Source organism: Amblyomma maculatum, chromosome 1 (genome assembly GCF_055883805.1).
Source record: "Amblyomma maculatum isolate TAMU_Amacu chromosome 1, ASM5588380v1, whole genome shotgun sequence".
Classification (NCBI taxonomy): Eukaryota; Metazoa; Arthropoda; class Arachnida; order Ixodida; family Ixodidae; genus Amblyomma; species Amblyomma maculatum.
Window position 1 is genome coordinate 499,063,890 of NC_139344.1, and position 20,064 is coordinate 499,083,953.

The following is a 20,064-nucleotide window of genomic DNA, read 5'->3' on the forward strand; positions in this document are numbered from 1 at the left end:
GAATAGCGCGCAACCACTTCTCGAAGGTGTCTTTCTCCTTCGGAAAAGAAAACACTTGAACTTTCTTCTCAACATTATAGTTGCCGGAACAACCCGGCACGCAACACTTGTTAGGCATTGCAGCCGTCGATAAACGCACATGGAAAACGCGCACAAACGCCGATGGCGAGCGATTTGGTCGAGCGCAACAGCGGCGTTCACATTGCGATCGGCGGCGAAGCACTCCAGGCACCGACTGCACGGCGCGGTAGCGGAGAGGGGCATGGCGAAGTGACCGCCGGCAGGATGTGACGTCATATTTTTGAGCGCAGGCCTGGAAGTTATAGGAGGCGTTGACTGAATGCGCAGCGGCGCGCCGCGCGCATTCAGTACGGCGGTGACGGTTCGTGGCCTCCGAGATTTGCGGAGGTAATCTTGGAGGCCATGGGCAGTTGAAAACAACTACGGTAGGAGACAACAGGTGGCAGCACTGACGCTCAAGGATGCCTCTCATTGGTCTCCCCGCTGCGAGCCCAAGCTCAAGTTTCGCCGCGCGACGGCAGCGCTGCATTCCTGGCATGGTGGCGAAATGTGAAACGATGGGGCTTCGCCGGAGCAGACGCTCCACTAGATTCCTGTGCACGCGCGGCGATCGCGTTGCGTCTGGCGGTTATTTGGCGATACAAAAACGCTTCCGCTGATGCGGAACGGATGTACTAACTAGCATTGTGTCATAGGAAGCCACAATAGTAGGCGAAGCACCAAAATTCGGGGCTCACGTGTGAAACTTTGCAGATTCCTGTGGAAGCGTGTCCGTAAGACCTGTTTTCCAACACCATGACAGCGTTCTGAGAAGTCTCACATTCTTTGTGGAAACGAAAAGAGCCAATTTCCCCTTTCTTCGTAAACTCAAAAATGTTGAAAGTTGACAAAGACGGCTTGGAGAGCCATCAAAAAAGTACAGTGGTTAAACACCATGCATAAAAAGTGAAGAGGATGGAAGATTATCCTGCTCGTCGCTCCCCGCGTGTCTAGTTTTGCCGATTTTTTGTGCTCTCTCCCTGCTTTGTGAGTGCTCTGAGAGCAACCAAATCAACAGATGTGACGTCCACAACCGAGACTGATGTGTGAATGTGCCCTAAGTGTCCACAGCTGCCTTTTCATTTTTAGATTGACCAAGAAAATATCTAGGAACGAGGCCTTTTTTTTTTTTTCGGGGGTGGGGGCGGCGTTGGAAAACATGCCTTGCTGAGACGCTTTTACAGATTTTCGCAAATTGGCCAATAATTGTGAACCAGTTATTATTATTATTATTATTATTATTATTATTATTATTATTAACGAAGATATGTCGGAAGTGCAGTACAAAAGTGATCCTAGCTATGGCTCGACTAACACTACTCGCACGGAGCATCCCATTCGCGTCACAAAGTTCGTGAGTGCAAACCAAATATTATCATAAATGAAGCGCAACCATTTAATAAGAACCGAAATAAAACACTGTGTAGTACAAGCTTGGATTTCACCTGCCTTCCGAGCCAGCAAGCCGGTTATATCGCGTGTAGCGCACGGAGCACGCATGTGCTTATGAGATTGCTAGCGTTCTTGTCTTTGATGAAACACCTCCTTCGAACTATATAGTTATTCTTCTACTGCGAAATTTCCTTTGCTAACGTCGTAATAACAAAAACCAAATCCGTATATAGATCGCATGCTACAGGCCAAGACGATGGTCAACGAGCGGGCCACTTTATTCCACAGTACTGATGATACTTTAGCAGTTTTTAAAGATATTATGTACGACAATATAATTACATAGCGGACTTACCTCGAGATGCATTCCTACCCTGTTGCTGACGTGGGACGCATTCACAATCAATATTTACTCATCCCCGTCTGTCATCTGCTCTACAGTGCAGACGTGAATAAAAAGTTTCCCGCTTATATTAAAGTATCCTTCATGGAAGTACGCGTCAGGTTGCCCAATCAAGACTGAATACGGTTTGCATGTCGCGGTGCGCCTGCGGGGGCGCGTCAATGCGCGTGCTCGTGCGAGAGAAAGCGCACGGCGCACGCCGTGAAGGCGGCGAGCGAGCCGGCGGCGTCCAGTAGGTGTTGGTCCAGTGAGTGCCCGCGCGACAAAGCAGCGCAAGACGTCGGCACGTGCGCAGAAGCGAGCGAGCGAAAGGAGAAAACTTGCACGGGATGCCTAGGTGGTGCCGCCGCGTTTATCCCCAGTTTCTATTTTTCCGTCAGAGATGGCGCTCCCTGTCAGGAGCAGCAGCGCCGCTCGACGGTGCTTTGGAAGCCGGTCCGTTCCGTTCCATTCCTTAGGCACTTCTTCGCTTGCCTCGCGTGATTGTCGCACGTGCTCCGTCAGTTGCGGCGCTTTGTTGTCATTTTCGTGTGTGTGGTGTGAGCGCTTCGTCTGTCAGGCCTGTCGTATAATTCGGGATGGCGGACGGGAATCTCCAGCGGTCACGAAATGAAAAGCGCTGGACATGGCAACGAAGCGAGCAATTGTGACGGAACTGTCTCAAGGTGCTAAAAAGCTGGTGAAGAAGTACAACGTGTCGAAATCAACCATCTCGACAATTCTGAAGAATAAGGAAAAGATCGCCAGCTCCGATGCCAACACAGCAGACAGAAAGCGCCTGCGGAAGGCCACCTATGCGGACGTAGAGGATGCGCTGCTGAAGTGGTTCGTCGACGCACGGGCTCGCAACATTCCGATAAGTGGACCAATGATGCTGGGCAAAGCCAAAGACTTCGCATTCATACTAGATTTTCCCGACTTCTGCCCAGCCAATGGCTGGCTACATCGGTTGAAAGTGCGGCATGGGATTGTTTTTAAATCGATTGTCGGTGAGGCGCGTTCGGTAAGTGACCAGGACGTTGCCAATTGGCTTGCAACAAACCGAGCCATTATTGCAAGCTACGCGGAGCAGGATGTGTATAACGCAGATGAAACTGCATTATTTTATCAGATGCTTCCAGATAAGACGCACTCCATGAAAGGGGAGTCATGCGCTGGCGGTAAACACAGTAAAGTGCGCGTTACAGTTCTGTGCACTAATATGAATGGCAGCGACCGGCGCATGCCGTTTGTAATCGGAAAATCCAAGAAGCCATGTTGCTTTCGGAACCATGTACCCGTGCGCTACAGGCACAATACTAAGTCCTGGATGACACGGGATTTATTCGCAGAGTGGCTGGGCGAGTTTGACCACGACATGCAGAGGCAAAGCAGGCGCGTGCTGCTGCTGTTGCTCGACAATTGCTCAGCGCACCACGTGCAAACGTCTCTGACGGCAGTGACTGTACTTTTCCTGCCGCCCAATACCACTTCTAAAGCGCAGCCTCTTGATTTGGGCATAATACGCTCCTTTAAGGCATCGTATAGGCACCGCATTGTGCAGCGCTTGCTCATCGCCGTTGACCGTCCGGCCGCTAACTTGCCGCTCCGAGTTTCATTGTATTCAGCCCTTGAGATGGTGAAGGCGGCCTGGGCGGAGGTGACGACCGCTTGCGTGCGAAACTGTTTCCGCAAGGCTGGCTTCGTCGACGCAGTACCGGACGTCGGGCCTGATGCCTCCGATGATGATGATTCCGGCGGCGATTTGTGGCAGCGCGTCGTCGACTCCGACATCGGAGGCCCTGGCATTGGTTGGCAGGATTTTATTTCTGCGGATGAAGACGCAGATATTGCGGAACCGTGCACGGACGAAGGCATCGTTTCTGAAGTGCGGGCCGAGAGCGACGCGGAAGAATCAGATGAAGATGAAACGTCTGAGCGAGCACCCATGAGCACATCTGTAGCAATGGGCTATATAGAGGGCCTCAGACAACTTGTCTATGCCAAGGGACTCGGTGAAGAGCACGCCAGTGCTTTAAATAAACTGGAGACCGCCCTCATCGCATCTGCACTGCAGAAACAGACGAGCATCACAGACTTTTCTGCCAAGAAATAAATTTCGTGTTTTGACCGCCAACTTTTTTTTTTCTCTTTTTTAGTTTGTGGTCCAGTTACTACGAACTTCGGGATATAACGAACGGACGCCGCATGGCACTCAGGTTCGTTATAAGCGGGCTCGACTGTACATATAAGGGAACGTCAAGCAACAAGTATAGTGAAAAAAAGGAGAACGAGGAGACGGGGTCTTCCTCTAATCTGACTGTTTCACTTTTGGGAGCCTTTGTCGAGCTGCAAAAACAGGAATTCCCCACTACACAGAAAGTACCCTTTCTTGTGAGATGGTTGCAGTCGGCTGGCGTTTGAGAAGTTTTTGATGGTCTCATGTCGATCCCTCCATCCTGTGGTGGTGGACGAAAAAATCGGAATAATGTGACTAGAACAATGGGGGAGATAAGGAGGAAAATATTAGTCTCCTCCACCATCCACTATACCAATACATTTTCCAAATAGTTCGATTACTTCGTCCTTTCTGCTTTAAGAGAAGAAAATAGGCCATGCCAGAGTGAGCTCGTGAAGAGTCAGCGCTGTGTCTATGTCTCCCCTCGCCCTAGTCTTGCGCACTGCATTGATAACGTCAAACAGACATGTCCAAGCGCCTACCTTATCTGAAATCCTACGTAGAACAATGGGTCCTTGTCCGCGTTTCAGTGCCAAGCCCTGCACCTTGGTTTCCTTGTTTGCGGTGGCCGTTTGCCGCCCCCGCAAGCTTTCCTTCTCAGAAGCCTGAAAGCGAAAGTTCTACCAATGGAGATTTTTCGCGCTGCTCTGAGACCGACTCGAGTAACCACGGGATAAGACTGCGCAAGATCATACGATCAGAATGATGCAGCTGGTTGGTTTTTTGGGGTTTAACGTCCCAAAGCGACTCAGGCTATGAGAGACGCCATAGTGGAGTACTCCGGAAATTTCGACCACCTGGGGTTCTTTACTGTGCACTGACATCGCACAGCACATGGGCGCCTAGCTTTTCGCCTTTATCGAAAAGTGGCCGCCGAGGCCGGGATTCAATCCCATGTCCTTGGGCACAGTAGACGAGGTGCCTAATCACTGCGCCACCCCGACGGGGCCATAATGATACAGCAAGCTTGCCTGCATAAAGACTGGCTCTTCCTAAGAGCACATGGTGGTGCATTTTTAACCAACGCCACAAATGAAAGGCATCTATTTTTCCAGACTGCTGACAGCACATGAAATTCATGTAACAGTGCATGCTACTACAGCTCCGAGCCAACACCACGAAAAAGAGACCTGCAGGACTCATCCCTGTCAGTGCTGCATCTGTGTCTCCTCTTGTCGTCGTTTTATGTGCGGCCCCAATAAGTCCCTTAATAGTTATCTACTAATCTGAGCAACGGCTGCACTTGTGTTCTGTGTGCTACAAAACTGATGCATCACTCTCACGCCAATCACAATAATCACATCTTGTTCTTTTTTATTTCATGTAGCTAAAATAAAACTGGATACACTGCAGAAGTATTGCATGAAATGAGGGGGAGCTGTCAAAGGAATTGGAGCGGGGCTGAGGATGTTACATGGGTATTAGCCCCGGGCCCCATTTTTCTTAATCTGGCCCTGCTGGCAAGTTTCATTTTGTAGTATATATAAAAATGAACCAAACATTTTTACAAAAGTGTACTAGAGCGAAAAATCCTTCACTGATTGCCATGAAAGACCAAAACATAGCAAAAAGACAGTCACAAAACTGTTAACATCAGATCCATTCATAACACGGAAAGAAGAGCTGATGAAGAGACACAGAGCATCGCATTTTTTACTCAAAGCTCTAAAAAGCAGAGGCCGCTTTTTGACAAGCCATTATAAATATTACGTTTCGCACTGTTACTTTATGATGGCATGCCAGTGTGGTGTAGTGAAAAAGAAAAGCTGTAGTTAGGCTGGATTAGTTTGGGTGGTGTGTCCCTGACAGAGAACAGTTGCGGTTTACCTCCATGTATTTTCCCATAACATATGTTGGAGGCTTACTGAGAGCACTTCAATAGCGAAACCTGAATCTCCGTAGTGGCTGCCAGCTTTGTGCTAGCACTATGCCAACCAATGCAACGAATTCTAAAGTGGTACAACAAGCCGCGTGATTCGGGCACCTTTTTGCAGTACCATTCATATCAATTTCGAAGAGTGGCATGCCATGTACAGAGCGTCAGCAATGTCATTTTCTACCTGGCGGATATGGTGCGCATCTGGTTTGAGACGCACGAAGACAATCTCACATCCTGGGATAGTAATATGCACAGGGAGATCCAAGATCTGCTTGGCAAGCCGATCGGATGCAAGTTCGGCGCTAAAAAAGATCTACCATCCCGAGCCCAGTCCTCAATCAAGTCATATTTGTTGTGTATTTAAGATGTTCTAGTGTCATGCCACAAAGTGGATAGCGCCATGTCCAAGTCCGACAAGGTGGGCCACATATCAAAGGGAACTGAAGATAATGCTTTTAATCACCTCCATTGCAAGGAGTGGGCACAGAGGAAAGGTAAAAGGAACCAAAGGCTTACACACCTGTTTTTACATCCTGCAGTTCCTTGTGGCCTTCGCAGCTGGCCCGTCGTCAGATGGCTCTCCAGATGGGCAGCGGCCTCAGGATGGATTCAGTGACGCTCCCCTTGCCCTGAATCCATTAAAGTCACTGGAACTATGAAAGTACTGCAGCTGCTTTCTCTTTGCCGCGGCGCCGCCCATTGGCCCTCTGAGATCACGTGCTCAAGCCCCGCCATGGATGGTCCGCAGTCAACGCAGGGCTTCGGTGGCACGTGGGCGGCATGTTTTATGGCTCAGTTCGTCCCATAGTGTTCTGTGTGCATAAAACATGCACAGCGTAGTCACTCTGGGGATGCCGGGGTGTTGCGCTTTCGAATGAAATTGGGGTAGTATTATTTACTGCCCCGAGCGGAAAGTGATAATCAAAGAACAGTATGACCGTATGACTGCATCGCTTTTTCACAACAAATTTGTCCCAAATAAGAATATCAGGCTTTGCGAATCAAGCATTTTGTGAACTTATCAGCTGTTATCAGACACTAAATGTTCATCCTGCGATTTACAGGTTAGTTTGACATCCCTAACCAGCCTGCATTGCATGTTTCGCTGTATATTTTTTGTCCGTCACAGCTACATTTTCGGAAACGTTTTGCGCGTTTTCTTTTTCTTAAGGTCATTCATATTGGCTAATGAGTGATGCGTCTCACAGCTATATCTGTGCTTAGCTAATTATGATGCTCAATTAAAATTTCTTTAAGCACAAAACAATTTCCGAAATGACACACGAGCCATGACGGGTGCCAAATGCGGAGGTTCCATGTCAAAGTAAATAACAATGAGTTCTTTACCATGCTACATTAGGACCCCACAGCAAGGAAAGTTCATGAGAGGGTGGAATCACACTACTTTTCGAGTATGATGGTAAGAATGGGCTTCGTGTCTTGCAAACATGCTGGTGAGCCCGGGTCGGGCGTTGCACTTCGGTCAGAGCACATCCTCATAGTTAGCCTACCCGCACAGCTTGTCTGCATGGCAAGACTTCTCCTAGGCTTGGCGCTTTAATTCTAGCCTCTCCCCATTTCCCCCACCCCTTGTAAGCAGTTGCAAAAAGCAATCACCGGGGGCCATCTAGCTGCGAATTCAGTGTTGCCCTTGTGCACTCGTGTAGTTGGAGCTGCCAAAAACGTCACCCGGCTGGCACGCGACAAGGCGAAGGGAAGTACAGACGGGACAGCAAGCGCTAAGAGAATACCTTTCTAATGAGTCACATTTCAGGCGAGCCCTCACGTGAACGTGGCATATATGACTGCTGTAAACAGTTTGCCTGGTCCCGAAAACATACGTTTGCAAGGCTTTTAGAATGACTCTTTTCAGATATATATGGTAGAATAACCTGCGCTGCAACGCATGAAGCGCTATGGAACACGCTTCCATCTTGCGCACGCCCGGGAAGTGAGGAACCCGATCGTAGCTGCGCAGCAGCCGTGCTACGCTTTAAATGATTTCGTAAACCCTCTTCCTCTAAAAGATTTCATTCTTAAATGCTATCATTCATTATATTCCACGCAAAATCAATCAACGAAGCCTCCGTGGGGGAGACACGAGCTATAGCGGAGCTTTCCTCGCCTAGCAGACGATGCATTCGTTGCGTTGGACCATTCCTGGCAACAACTCAATGTTGCCCACACGCCGCCCGCTGATTGCAGTACTTTGAGAGTTCCAGAGACTTTAGGATTCATCTGTGTGGCATCATGTGAACTCAATATTCGCCCCCTGCAATTGGTCAGTGCCACGTCAATGTCATCGCCACTGGAAAGGATAAGCAGCATCTCGTCAGTGAGCACGGAGGCGTGATGAAGGGAACCAAAGGCTTACACACCTCCTTTTTCATCCTGCAGGTTACTCAACTTTCCAAGTTACCTTGTCGTAGCTTTAGATCAGATCCATACCCTGAAAGTTATAGCGCCCTTTTTTATTAATGAATGTAGCGCTTTATTTCTAAGCGGATACTGTAGCTCAAGTGTAGGTGATGGATCTCTACAGCTCCACCTTGTGGGGTAGGTGCAATGAGGAGCATACTGCTTACACTACGCTTGTCAGGCGGAAACACTAGTTTCAAGACGTAAGCCAGGAGCCACCTGTTTGCAGCCTGTGGAAGCAAATTACTGACACCGCAGCTTGTCTTCCTTTCACAAGCACAGGGAGGAATATATTAATCATTGCACTCTTTACGCACATTTTTCATGCACTCGGGCCCTCGTATATTTTTTTATGGCTTTGAGAGTGGCAGTGTTTAATATCATGATTTTTTTGTGCAGATTGAGGACCGCAGCATATTTTTGAGTGGTTTTAAGCAAGCATTGAGCTTAAAGCAAATCTGAAGTTTCCATGACCACCAGTGCTCCTCAATCTTATGAGCTGGTAAATAGTTAAAGAAGTTAAAACGGGGGAATTAGTAAAATTGAAGCTGATATTGCCCCATACCTGTAGTGTCAGAGTTAGAGCAGATTTTTACTTCAATGAATATTTTGCTTTAAGGTGAAGCAGCATTAGGACCATAAATATGCCTCCAAAATGATGCCATTAGTACCTGAAGAAACACCTCGGAAGTTCATGTCAGCAAGTGAGTTACAATGTGCAACATCCTTCCATACTGAGATTCTGTTTCTATACAGGCATATTTTCTGTACCTATTTATCTCTATTGCTTTCTTTTTTTTTGCATTGCAAATGACCTCTTCAAAGCTGCTACAGAAAATGAGATGCCGTGTTTTCTTCTTTTAGGTGACCAGACCAATCTATTCCCCAAAAAATGCATTGGCACAGAAACAGACTTTGACATGCTTCAGAGAGAATGTGAGAGGTCGCAGCAAAGAAGGGAATCTGGAAATACCAACCCTGTGTTTAACGTCTATGAAAACATCAACACCTCATCAGGCAAAAATGAAAGAAGCTGCTGATGCACAATCGCTCATTTTATGCCAGCCCTGTTGCTGACAGAAAAGATAGCAGCTATAGCCAGTGTAGTCAGACACTGGCTCATAGCTGCAATCTTCTTTGTCTAAGTTTGCAGCCATTGAATATCTGTTTCTCTAAACAATTGAGTCTTTTTTCCTGCAGAGATCTACCATCCACTTTGCAATCTGAAAAAAAAAATACATAACTTTAAAGTGCACTGCTGCCACTATTCAAAATTTGCGGCATGTGTGGTCAGACCTTCAGCATCGAGAAACGTGTTCGGGGAACTCTACTGACAATAATATCCACGTCACCTTGAACATGAGCAGATTTGGCACAGCCAACCCTTGACCAATGGCATGGCAGCAGGTAACATTCTGCTGTGTGGCACCATTCTGTACAGTGGTGCCAACGTATCAAAGGTCTTACACTTACTGGCGGCCATCAACATTTAAGTCCTTTCGAAGACATCATACGTCTACCAGAAAGGCTGTCTCCTGCCAGCCATAAAGGAAGTAACTAGAATGTGCATGTAACCTAGACATATCTGATCCTCAGTAACACAGCAGGCTTCACTTGTTGAAGCATTGGGGGACAACTGCCTTCAATTGCTTGGAAAGATGTGATTCAAAAGCTTCATGGATGCTGAAACAGCCAAGGTTGTACAAGTTGGAGAGGTAAGAATGCTGTTTTACATGTTGTTCATAGCATTGTTGTCAAAATGCTTGATCAAATTCATTTGTTGCATGCTGAATGAAGTCACCAGACGAGCCCACAAATGGAACGGGCAGGCAAGGGCTAATTAATTTGAACCTCGTGGTTGCTACATTGACGACCGACAGGCATCCTGGCATAAGAAAGTGAAAGCAAAACAACGATCAAACACGAGCTAGACAGCTGGCATGTTGTCAAAGGTTTGTATGTAAAATTACATTTAAAGCTAATTATGCTTATAGATGTGTTATTACAAATCTACTCCAGCTTGGGGGATTCCCCTATATATCCGACCGTTATGTTGTGGGTTTTGAAAATGTGAAACTAGCCATTAGAGGAGTAAGGTTGAAAGTTGGGCGAGTTGAATCTGGTTCATTTTGAAGGTAGCGCGAAAAACGAGGACCAAGAGTAGAAGGACACAACACGAGCGCTTTTTCACAACTAAACTTTTTATTGAAAAACACGGAATAAATACCCATCTCGCGAAACTAAAACACAAGAAACAAAAGGGATAGCATCAAGTACAGGAAAAGTGTAGGGCATGATACAGCTGGTGGGGGTGCTTACTGACTAAGATAAGATGTAAAAACGAAAGCACAAAAGCCTCATAGTCACGAAAGCAAACAAGACTTACCAAAAAAAAAAAAAAAAAAAAAAAAAAGGATGAAGGAAGCGACGGGAGATATTAGTTCCATGTGTGGTCTAGATATGAGAGTTCTTTTTGTGTTAGAGCAATCGACGGTGCGCTTATGCATGTACTCCCTTGTCTTGATATGTAAAAAGCCTCCGTGATTTCACGCTGAAGTCGTTCCTTATGAGTTGACAATATTTCTGCTTCCTCGTAAAGGGGCTCACATTTTTTCTTGCACAACGGCTTACACTCCGGCTTACAGTACGGCTTACAATCTTGACATCCCTTGCAATGGTCAACCAAATGCGAGGACTTTGACCCTGATAGCGATTTTTCGTGTTCCTTTAGCCGTACATTTACACAACGTCCTGTCTGACCTATGTAGGTCTTTCCACAGGAAACTGGCAGCTCGTATACCACCCCCGTTTTGCAACGAATGAACCCTGAAGCATGGCATAATTTAGATCTTTTCTTATTTTTGTTTTGTCCGTTCCGATTAGCCATCATTCTGCCTACTAAGCCACACACTTTCTTGAGCTTGTTTGGAGCGGAAAAGATTACCTTTACACCATAGCGTTTGGCCACGTTGCTGAGATTGTGTGAAAGTCGATGCTTGTATGGTATCACCACCTTTTTCTTTTTTGCCATATCGTCAGATGACTTCTTTGGTGCGTTACCTTTTACCCAGGTAAAAGGTAACGCACCAAAGAAGTCATCTGACGATATGGCAAAAAAGAAAAAGGTGGTGATACCATACAAGCATCGACTTTCACACAATCTCAGCAACGTGGCCAAACGCTATGGTGTAAAGGTAATCTTTTCCGCTCCAAACAAGCTCAAGAAAGTGTGTGGCTTAGTAGGCAGAATGATGGCTAATCGGAACGGACAAAACAAAAATAAGAAAAGATCTAAATTATGCCATGCTTCAGGGTTCATTCGTTGCAAAACGGGGGTGGTATACGAGCTGCCAGTTTCCTGTGGAAAGACCTACATAGGTCAGACAGGACGTTGTGTAAATGTACGGCTAAAGGAACACGAAAAATCGCTATCAGGGTCAAAGTCCTCGCATTTGGTTGACCAATGCAAGGGATGTCAAGATTGTAAGCCGTACTGTAAGCCGGAGTGTAAGCCGTTGTGCAAGAAAAAATGTGAGCCCCTTTACGAGGAAGCAGAAATATTGTCAACTCATAAGGAACGACTTCAGCGTGAAATCACGGAGGCTTTTTACATATCAAGACAAGGGAGTACATGCATAAGCGCACCGTCGATTGCTCTAACACAAAAAGAACTCTCATATCTAGACCACACATGGAACTAATATCTCCCGTCGCTTCCTTCATCTTTTTTTTTTTTTTTTTTTTTTTTTTTTGTAAGTCTTGTTTGCTTTCGTGACTATGAGGCTTTTGTGCTTTCGTTTTTACATCTTATCTTAGTAAGCACCCCCACCAGCTGTATCATGCCCTACACTTTTCCTGTACTTGATGCTATCCCTTTTGTTTCTTGTGTTTTAGTTTCGCGAGATGGGTATTTATTCCGTGTTTTTCAATAAAAAGTTTAGTTGTGAAAAAGCGCTCGTGTTGTGTCCTTCTACTCTTGGTCCTCGTTTTTCGCGCTACCTTCAAAATGAACCATTAGAGGAGCCTACACACAAACTGTTACAATTAGCACTGCTAGATGCTGAGTGGACAGAAAAGAGCAAACATTTTTATTTATTTTTTTATGCAAAATGTTTCAGCTTTTGACAGTTTGGTTTGTTATTTACATCATAAATAAAAAGTACAGAACACACGCTCTAATGGATGTGGTAGCTCTGCGTCTTACTCAATATTTTTCATGTCCAGGTCTGGTTGCCTGCATTGGTAGATACAGCCTGTGTCTGATGGGGATCTTTGACAGAGTGAGATGTACTAGAAAGTGCACATGCACCATACTACAAAGCCTTGTTAGATTCCTGATGCTGCTAATCATAGTTTCACTAGCTCAATTTCATTTCCAATATTTCCTTGCTAATTACATTGTGTCATATATAGGGGTTGCCACAATAATTTTAAACGGGCTCTAAACAGCCTTAGAATAATGTTTCCCTATGCCTAGTATGTGAAAGAATGGCGATGTAAAATAACATTCCCGCAAGAATTTTTGAAATGCGGCATTTGGAAGCAGAGTTATTTGCAATCAAAATTTGAATATCTGCGCCTTCGCGGCTTTCCTCCTCCTTTCAAATTTTTAGCGCACGCAAAGGCTGGCCCTTCTCCACGGGCCTCGCCCACTGACACGTCACAACTGACACAGTTGCGCTTTTACTTTTTTGCTTAGCGCCGCAACTTCCGTTTTGGCGCGCTTACTTGTAGATGCGCCCCCGAGGGCCTCTCGTCTGCTTCATCGTCCTTCGGCGCAATTCGGAAGGTTTGATGCCACGCTATATATCCCTGGCGTTGACCTCACCCTCAATTTTGTGTTACGTCCTGTGCACGACGGGTGCAGGATAACTCTGGGCTAGACTGGCCACTCTCTTGAGTTCGCGAAGGCAGTTATCGAAGCGCTGAATTGTTGTTTTGACGGGACATGAGTGGGAGGTTGCTACGGTGTGCAGACCCTGGCTGCAAAGGTATTGCTAGTGACGGCAGGAAAAACATTCTGCATAAAGTGCTCAAGATGCCAACCTCTGGAAACAGTGGGAACAGCTCATCGGATAGCCAGCATCCGTGAAGATGTTTGTGGACGGCATTTCTCTCCCGATGCGTATAATTTTTACCTGGGTGTCGTTCGCGATTTGGGCATCCCAACAAGACTGCGTCTGCGTGAAGGAGCGGTACCAACGCTGTTTCTTTCAACACTGCCGGTAAGTGTAAAATGAAAATATTGTGATAATATTAGCTTTAGACGTGTTACCACATTACAGTGTGGATTCTTTTTAACTCAGGCGATCTTGTTCGACGTTGTGGCGTGCATAAGCGAGATTTGTCATGATCACTGTGATTTTTACTGCTCAAAATAAACCAGTGGCGAGCTTACAATGAGATTTTGATATTTTTTACTGTTACGCTAGTCAACCCCTTGCACCAATGCACCCATATAAGCCGTATACTATCGTCACGATTCAGCACCGGATTCTTTAACGGCATGTACTTATGGGGGTCGAGTCCAATCTCGGCACTCATTCTCCGAATTCTTTTCGAACTCGGGGTCCGTAATATTCATGCCGCAGCATGGGTATGAGATGTCAGCGAAAGACTAGAAATTCAGAATCGAGATTGCAGAGAGCGGTTTTCCGGGCGTCGCAGAGGGAAACTCTCTCTTGCACCTTGCTCGAACCTTGAAATCGTGTTTAGGCTCCTCGTGCGTTTGACTATACGATGCTCCTTCGTGAAAGATAAGCGTCTATACTAAGGAAAAAAAAGGGGGATGAGGAGAAGGGGGCTACGTATTTTTGCGCAGCCGCGGTTTATTAACCGCAGTTCGGCGTCAGCTGACTGCAGGAAAACGGCGAACGCGCGCACCGTCAGGAAGTAAACAAACTCTGTTCGGTGCCCGATTATGATCGCAGTATGACTCCAACTTTTTTTAATGCCATGTGGTGTTTGTACAAAGCACACCCTCAAATGTGGATGGAGCCGCGTCCCAGTTCACCAACCGAGGCGGCCAGGAAAGAAACACGTGAAAACCGAGATGTGCGGTTGATAAAAGAACGAAGAAAGGAGGGACACTGGTCAGGAACAAAGAGATGGAAATAAAAAAAAAAGGAGGGACACTGGTCAGGAACAAAGAGATGAAAACAAAAAAAAAACGTGCCAAGGGGCTTTACCCTTCAACAAGGGGGGCGGTCATGAATGCAAGGTTATCACTCGCGTGAACTGGCTTAGTCACTCAAAGTTGTGCCTCTTAATCCCTAAGCGATCAGCTGCCAATCGGAAGTGTAAGTGTTGGTTGACAGGAGCATAGACAGGAGTTATACAAAGCTAGATTTTTTCTTCGGGATGGGGGGGCCGGAGGGGGAAATAAACTGCAACAAGGGAAGAGGACTTCTCCAAATGGCTCACCGACAACAATAAGAGCAGGAGCCTTCTCCGGTTCCTAACGGAAAATAATTTACACAGGTTTTTATAATATGCCTTATGGCAAGCTTGCGTAAAAAAAAACAACAAGAAAACTGCGCACGCTTGCAGCAGTGCAACGATCGAGGGACACAGTTCGGCGCAATGTTACAAGTGGCTCACAAATGCACACTTATTTTTGTCCCAGCTTTTCCAGGAACAGCAGGTGCAGATCAGCTGGATGGAATGGAAGTGGGAGATGGGCGTTGCGACTCCCCTGGCTACAGCGCCAAGTATGCACGTACAGCGTTGTTGTCAGACTGACCATATCCTACAATGCAAACAGGTAAGAATAGGAGAGGCATTGCTGTGATACGAAAATTGGTAAGCTGCAATTCATATTAACTGTGTTAAGTAAGCTGCAGTGCCCAATAGCGCGAACATGGGGCCTGGCCTCAACTTAACGAGTCTCAGTGCAGTCTTTAACAAAAGGCGACAATTTATGCATATTAGAAATTATTTTCAAGCTCACCAACAGTGTCCTTGGCAAGTGCTGCTTGCATGTCCATACATAAAAAGAATCAAATTATTCATTATGCAATACAAACAATTGAATTACAAAATGTTTCATCGTTGTAAACCATTGGGGAAGAGGTACATTTGCTGGCATATATTATTATGTAATGAGTTTTTAATTCCATCTATCTACAGACCACCACCCAGCTATCCGGACATATTGCAAGTACAGCAAATCACACATACAGCACTACTTTGATGCCTGGCACATTACTAAGGATGCGTGCAGTTGCTTGCTTTACTAGGGCAAACACCTGGTCATAGCATTATTCTGCACTGGATTTAAGAAGTTGAAAGCTGTGAGCAGGTCGAAGAGCTGTGAAGTAATAGAACCATGGATCCAGACAATCACAAGTCGTGTTTACTATGTTGCTGCCCTGAGCCAGGGTGATGCATGTGGTGCAGCCTTTTGAACAATATATGCAATAAGCATGATGGCCATGATGGACCATACAGCAAATGCCTGCATGAGCTCCTTGCAAACAGGCAGTGGATGAGCAGAGGTAATCTGTTTTTTATATTTGTAATGTTTTCACTTTGATGTTGTTTGGAAGGTGCACGGCTCACATTTGTGGCATTTGTCAGGCAATGATAAATTTAAGGGATAGGAAATGCAAATAGAACTTCACGGAAAAAACTTTCCACACATCCGCACATAACATCAAGTTGACATATGACATAGCCAAGAAGGAATGAAGTGAAGAAACAAAATAATCTAAATGTGAATGCTGAGATATTTTAATACATGCAAGTATGAAACACAAATACAATGGGATTTTCCATACTGACAATTTTAAAGGAGACAAAGTGCAGCATGTTTGCTCAACATCTCTTAGATTTCTTTTCAGAGTAAGACCTGGGGTCTTTTTATAAATATGATGCTAAAACTGTTTTCAGCTGCAATGCAGCAGCTGTAAGCAGGTTCAGCATCTACGGTTGAGCAGAACTAAAAGCTCGTTAATTCAAACTCGAAGGGGCCGAGAAAATTGTTCGAATTAAGCGGAGTTCAAATTAACAGTCGGGCACTGGAGTGAGCGCCATCGTGGCCCACCGTGCTGGCCGAGCCCACATGTTGACTCATTACCATGAGTAAAGAGGGCTAGGCGCTACTGCACGTTTACGGAAGGCGATTCCGATAATTTTTGCAATTGAGCCGCAACAGCGAATGAACGGGACTAATCGGTCAGTCATGCGCCGCAAACAAGAACCGGAATGCATTCGTGTGAGTAGCGAGCTTCAAAACATGTTTATTTACACGGAAAAATAATCTGTAATGTGCATTTGCTTGCGTTTCTTGAGCCGCGACTCCACAAGCATCGACTGCAGCTTGCCCAAGAGTTCCAGCGCAGGATCTGAATTCTCATCGGCGGAGAAGTATCGTGCAGCGAGATCGAGCGCCGACACTACTTCACATGCACTAGGGGGTGGCACCGGATCGTCGCCTTCGTCGGACTCTTCATCGCTTTCAGCCGTGTTCGCCACCCGTGAGCCCCGTGGAGCACATGCCGCGATTATATCCTCATCACTCAAGGGCCCAGACGTCTCCACACCGTTGTCAACGTCAACGTAGGCTTCAAAGGCGACACCCTCCGACAAAGCCGCGTAGCCACGGTCGAGCACGACGGAGTCATCATCAGACGAACCCTCCGCTACCTCCGCGCTGCATGCTTCTGGGACGTCACCGAAGCCACACTTGCGGAAACAATTTTTGATAGTTTCCGGCTTAACGGTATTCCACGATGATGCCAGCGTGTGGACAGCTCCAAGCAAATCGATGTCGTGCGACTTGCCACTGTCCAAACAAAGAAGTCTCTCTAGGAGGTGGCGCCTGTATAGCGTTTTTAAGTTCTGAATAACTCCAAGATCTAGGCTGGAGCACAGAAGTCGTGTTTTTAGGCAAAAATGCCAAGCGGATTGCTGTCAGTCCACTCACGTCACAATGAGCTGTACAGTTGTCCACGAACATGAGAACATTCCTGTTCTGTGCAGCGAATTTCCTGTCTAGCTTGCCCAGCCAGTCGGTGAAAATTTCCCGTGTCATCCACGACTCTTTGTTTGCGGTGTAATCAACAGGAAGCCTCTTCTCTGCCTTGCCGATCACCAGCAAGCGCCACCGTTCCGAGCCCATCGCATTTGCGCACATCATGGCAGTGATTCTTTCTTTGCTTCTCTTTCCGCCAGCACAAGTGTCGCCTTTGTAAGTGACGGTCTTGTTGGGGAGCAATTTGAAATACAGCGCCGTCTCGTCAACATTAAATACATCGCTGAGCGCATAATCAGCGAGGAGTTCCTTCAGTTCACTGGAGACCCACTGTTCACACGTTTCCTTGTCGACTTCGACTCCCCACAAACGTTTCTAAATGTCAGCCCGTGACGCGCCTTGAAACGCGACAGCCAGCCTTCCAAACTCGCTAATGCCCATTTGGCTGGCAAAGACTGCAGCCTTCGCAGCAATTATGGGCCCACTTAACGGAATGTTCCAGCTGCGAACTTCTTTTATCCATGCCATTACGGCACTCTCCAGTTCGGGATGGGCTGACGTCCGTAGCCTTTTGCGTGAGGGCTCCATAACGTCTTTACGAAAGGCAGCACTGATCGATTCCTTGTTCCTGAGATACGTTGACAGCGTGCTCTTCTTGATGTCATACTTTTTGGCTATATCCGTCTTGGATAGCACACCACGTTCCACCTGACTCAAAATCTCCATTTTAGTCTTGAGGTCCTTTGCCGTGTATTTACCGCGGTTTGCCATGGCTGTCACAATCGGTGAGTCGTCGCTGGCAAGGCGGTGAGGCAACGAAAACGATAAAACTTGGACCACCGCGGCACAAACAAATGCACGACACCGACAACTGCGTTGTGCACACGTGACCGCAGGACAAAAAGAAAAAAGGCTTGTCAAAAGCACACCCAGCAACCGCGGTGCAGCCAAAACCTGCAACAGCTTGCGCCGAACCGTTGGTGTGATGGAGCCTGGCGGCACCTGGCAGCGAAAACCTGCTACGGCATGCACCGGAATGCTCGCTGTGACTGTCGAGTGCGCACCTCGTCTCACGCGTGCGGGCAGATTTGAAAGATTTTGTTTTTTGCGTCTTTAGTAATCTTTCTGCGCATTGTATACGATATGGGCCGACTTCTGTCTGCGCTGTGTGAGCCACGGGCTCCTAGTTCGAATTATCGGGCGTTTTCTCCTATTGAAATACATAGGGCCATACCGGGTCCCGAGCGTCAGTTCGAATTAACCGTAAGTTCGAATTAACAGAGTTCAAACTAACGAGGTTTTACTGTACTACCAACACTGCAGCTCATCAGGCGAATATTTATATATACAGCTAAATCTTGCTACTAGAGACACTGTTACAAGAGACACTCAGTTATAAGAGACATTTGAAAATTGTTTGGTTGGTTTTCCTATACATGCCATGTTAACAACACTGCATACAAGAGACATGGTTACAAGAGACACTCGGTTACTAAGGGTAACTTTCGCAGGTCCCTGGAGTAACTTCTTCACTATTTGGAAGAGACACAACCCAGGTGTGCTCATGCAATGTACGTGAAGCGTGCCAACTCGTACGTGATGCACTTCAGATTCCCTTAGCCAAATTCTGCTCCATATCAGCATCCTTTTTATTGTATATGTCAGGAACTCAGAAGGAGTGCTTCCCAATGATAAAACGACCCCGTTGTTTCAGCCACTGGCATCGCATTACTGTCACCTACGAAGCAAATCAAAATGGATGAATGACATCCAGCAGTTTTAACTCCTCGCTGTTTAAAATTTAATCACAAGGTGAGAGCTCAGAATCCTGATGTTTTTCTCTTTGTGGACAATGCTTTTTGCAGCACCAAAGTTCTTGTGCTCAAAGCCACCAGTTATTTTTTCGCTTCAAACTCCACACCCTACCTTCTACCAATAGACAAAGGCAGTATGCACTCAGTCAAGTTGTTGTACAAAACAAGGTTGGTAGAACGTCTGTTTCTCGATAGGCAGCAAGACTGTACAATAGTAATTGATGCGAAGTTTGCTGTTCATGTGATTTCAGGTGTCTGGAATGGCCTGAGAAGTGAAGCTGTGAAAAACCATTTCAGACGAGGGCCCATATTTGTGTACTGTGGCAAGCTTCCTTAAAAATGAAGCTTAGGCGAGCATCCAAGAGACTGCTGAGGTACCAGAATATTTTGAGGAATTCGTATTTGCAGATGTGGATCTTGTGTGCTCCCAGATCGTACAGACTGTGCAATTCTCACACAAGTAAATGGGACATGTGCCATAGAGGATCACTACGAAGACATTTAGAGGAAAAGTGTCAGCATCTGAGGGTTACGAGCATGTAAGAGTGCTTCAAAGGTATTAGAGCAATAGGAAAGCTTGCAAAGTGAAGTGCTTTACCTCCAGAATTTGGGAAGGAATACACTCTGCACTCACAAAAATACATACTTGTATGAATAACTTCTTTAAGCTTTCCTGAACAATTTCCTGTTAATGTGTGTAAATGTATTTATATGCTGATGTGCAATAAACTGATCAACACAGTGCTTTTAGAATTTTTGGTTACAAGAGACCTTGCTTACAAGAGACATCTTTTTTGGGTCCCTTGAGTGTCTCTTGTAATGAGGTTTTACTATATATTTTTATATATATATTGTTAAGGAAAGAACACAGTGGTAAACGCTAGTTCACTGTTAGACGCACAACAC

The 20,064-nt window shown here is 46.3% G+C and overlaps 1 protein-coding gene and 1 long non-coding RNA gene across 2 annotated transcripts in view; one reads left to right on the forward strand and one right to left on the reverse strand.

Annotated features, from left to right (window-relative positions):
* The window catches only part of LOC146210302 (uncharacterized), a 190,728-nt gene that overhangs the window by 31,894 nt on the left and 138,770 nt on the right, over positions 1-20,064 (reverse strand). The window contains exon 5 of the mRNA XM_084609140.1: positions 6,473-6,764. The gene's annotated coding sequence lies outside the window, so the exon portion shown is untranslated. The remainder of the gene's footprint in view (positions 1-6,472; positions 6,765-20,064) is intronic.
* Positions 13,175-19,938, forward strand: LOC146210303 (uncharacterized). Its single transcript, XR_014703521.1, has 3 exons — positions 13,175-13,595; positions 14,996-15,133; positions 19,410-19,938. It is a non-coding gene; the product is annotated as an uncharacterized LOC146210303 (long non-coding RNA).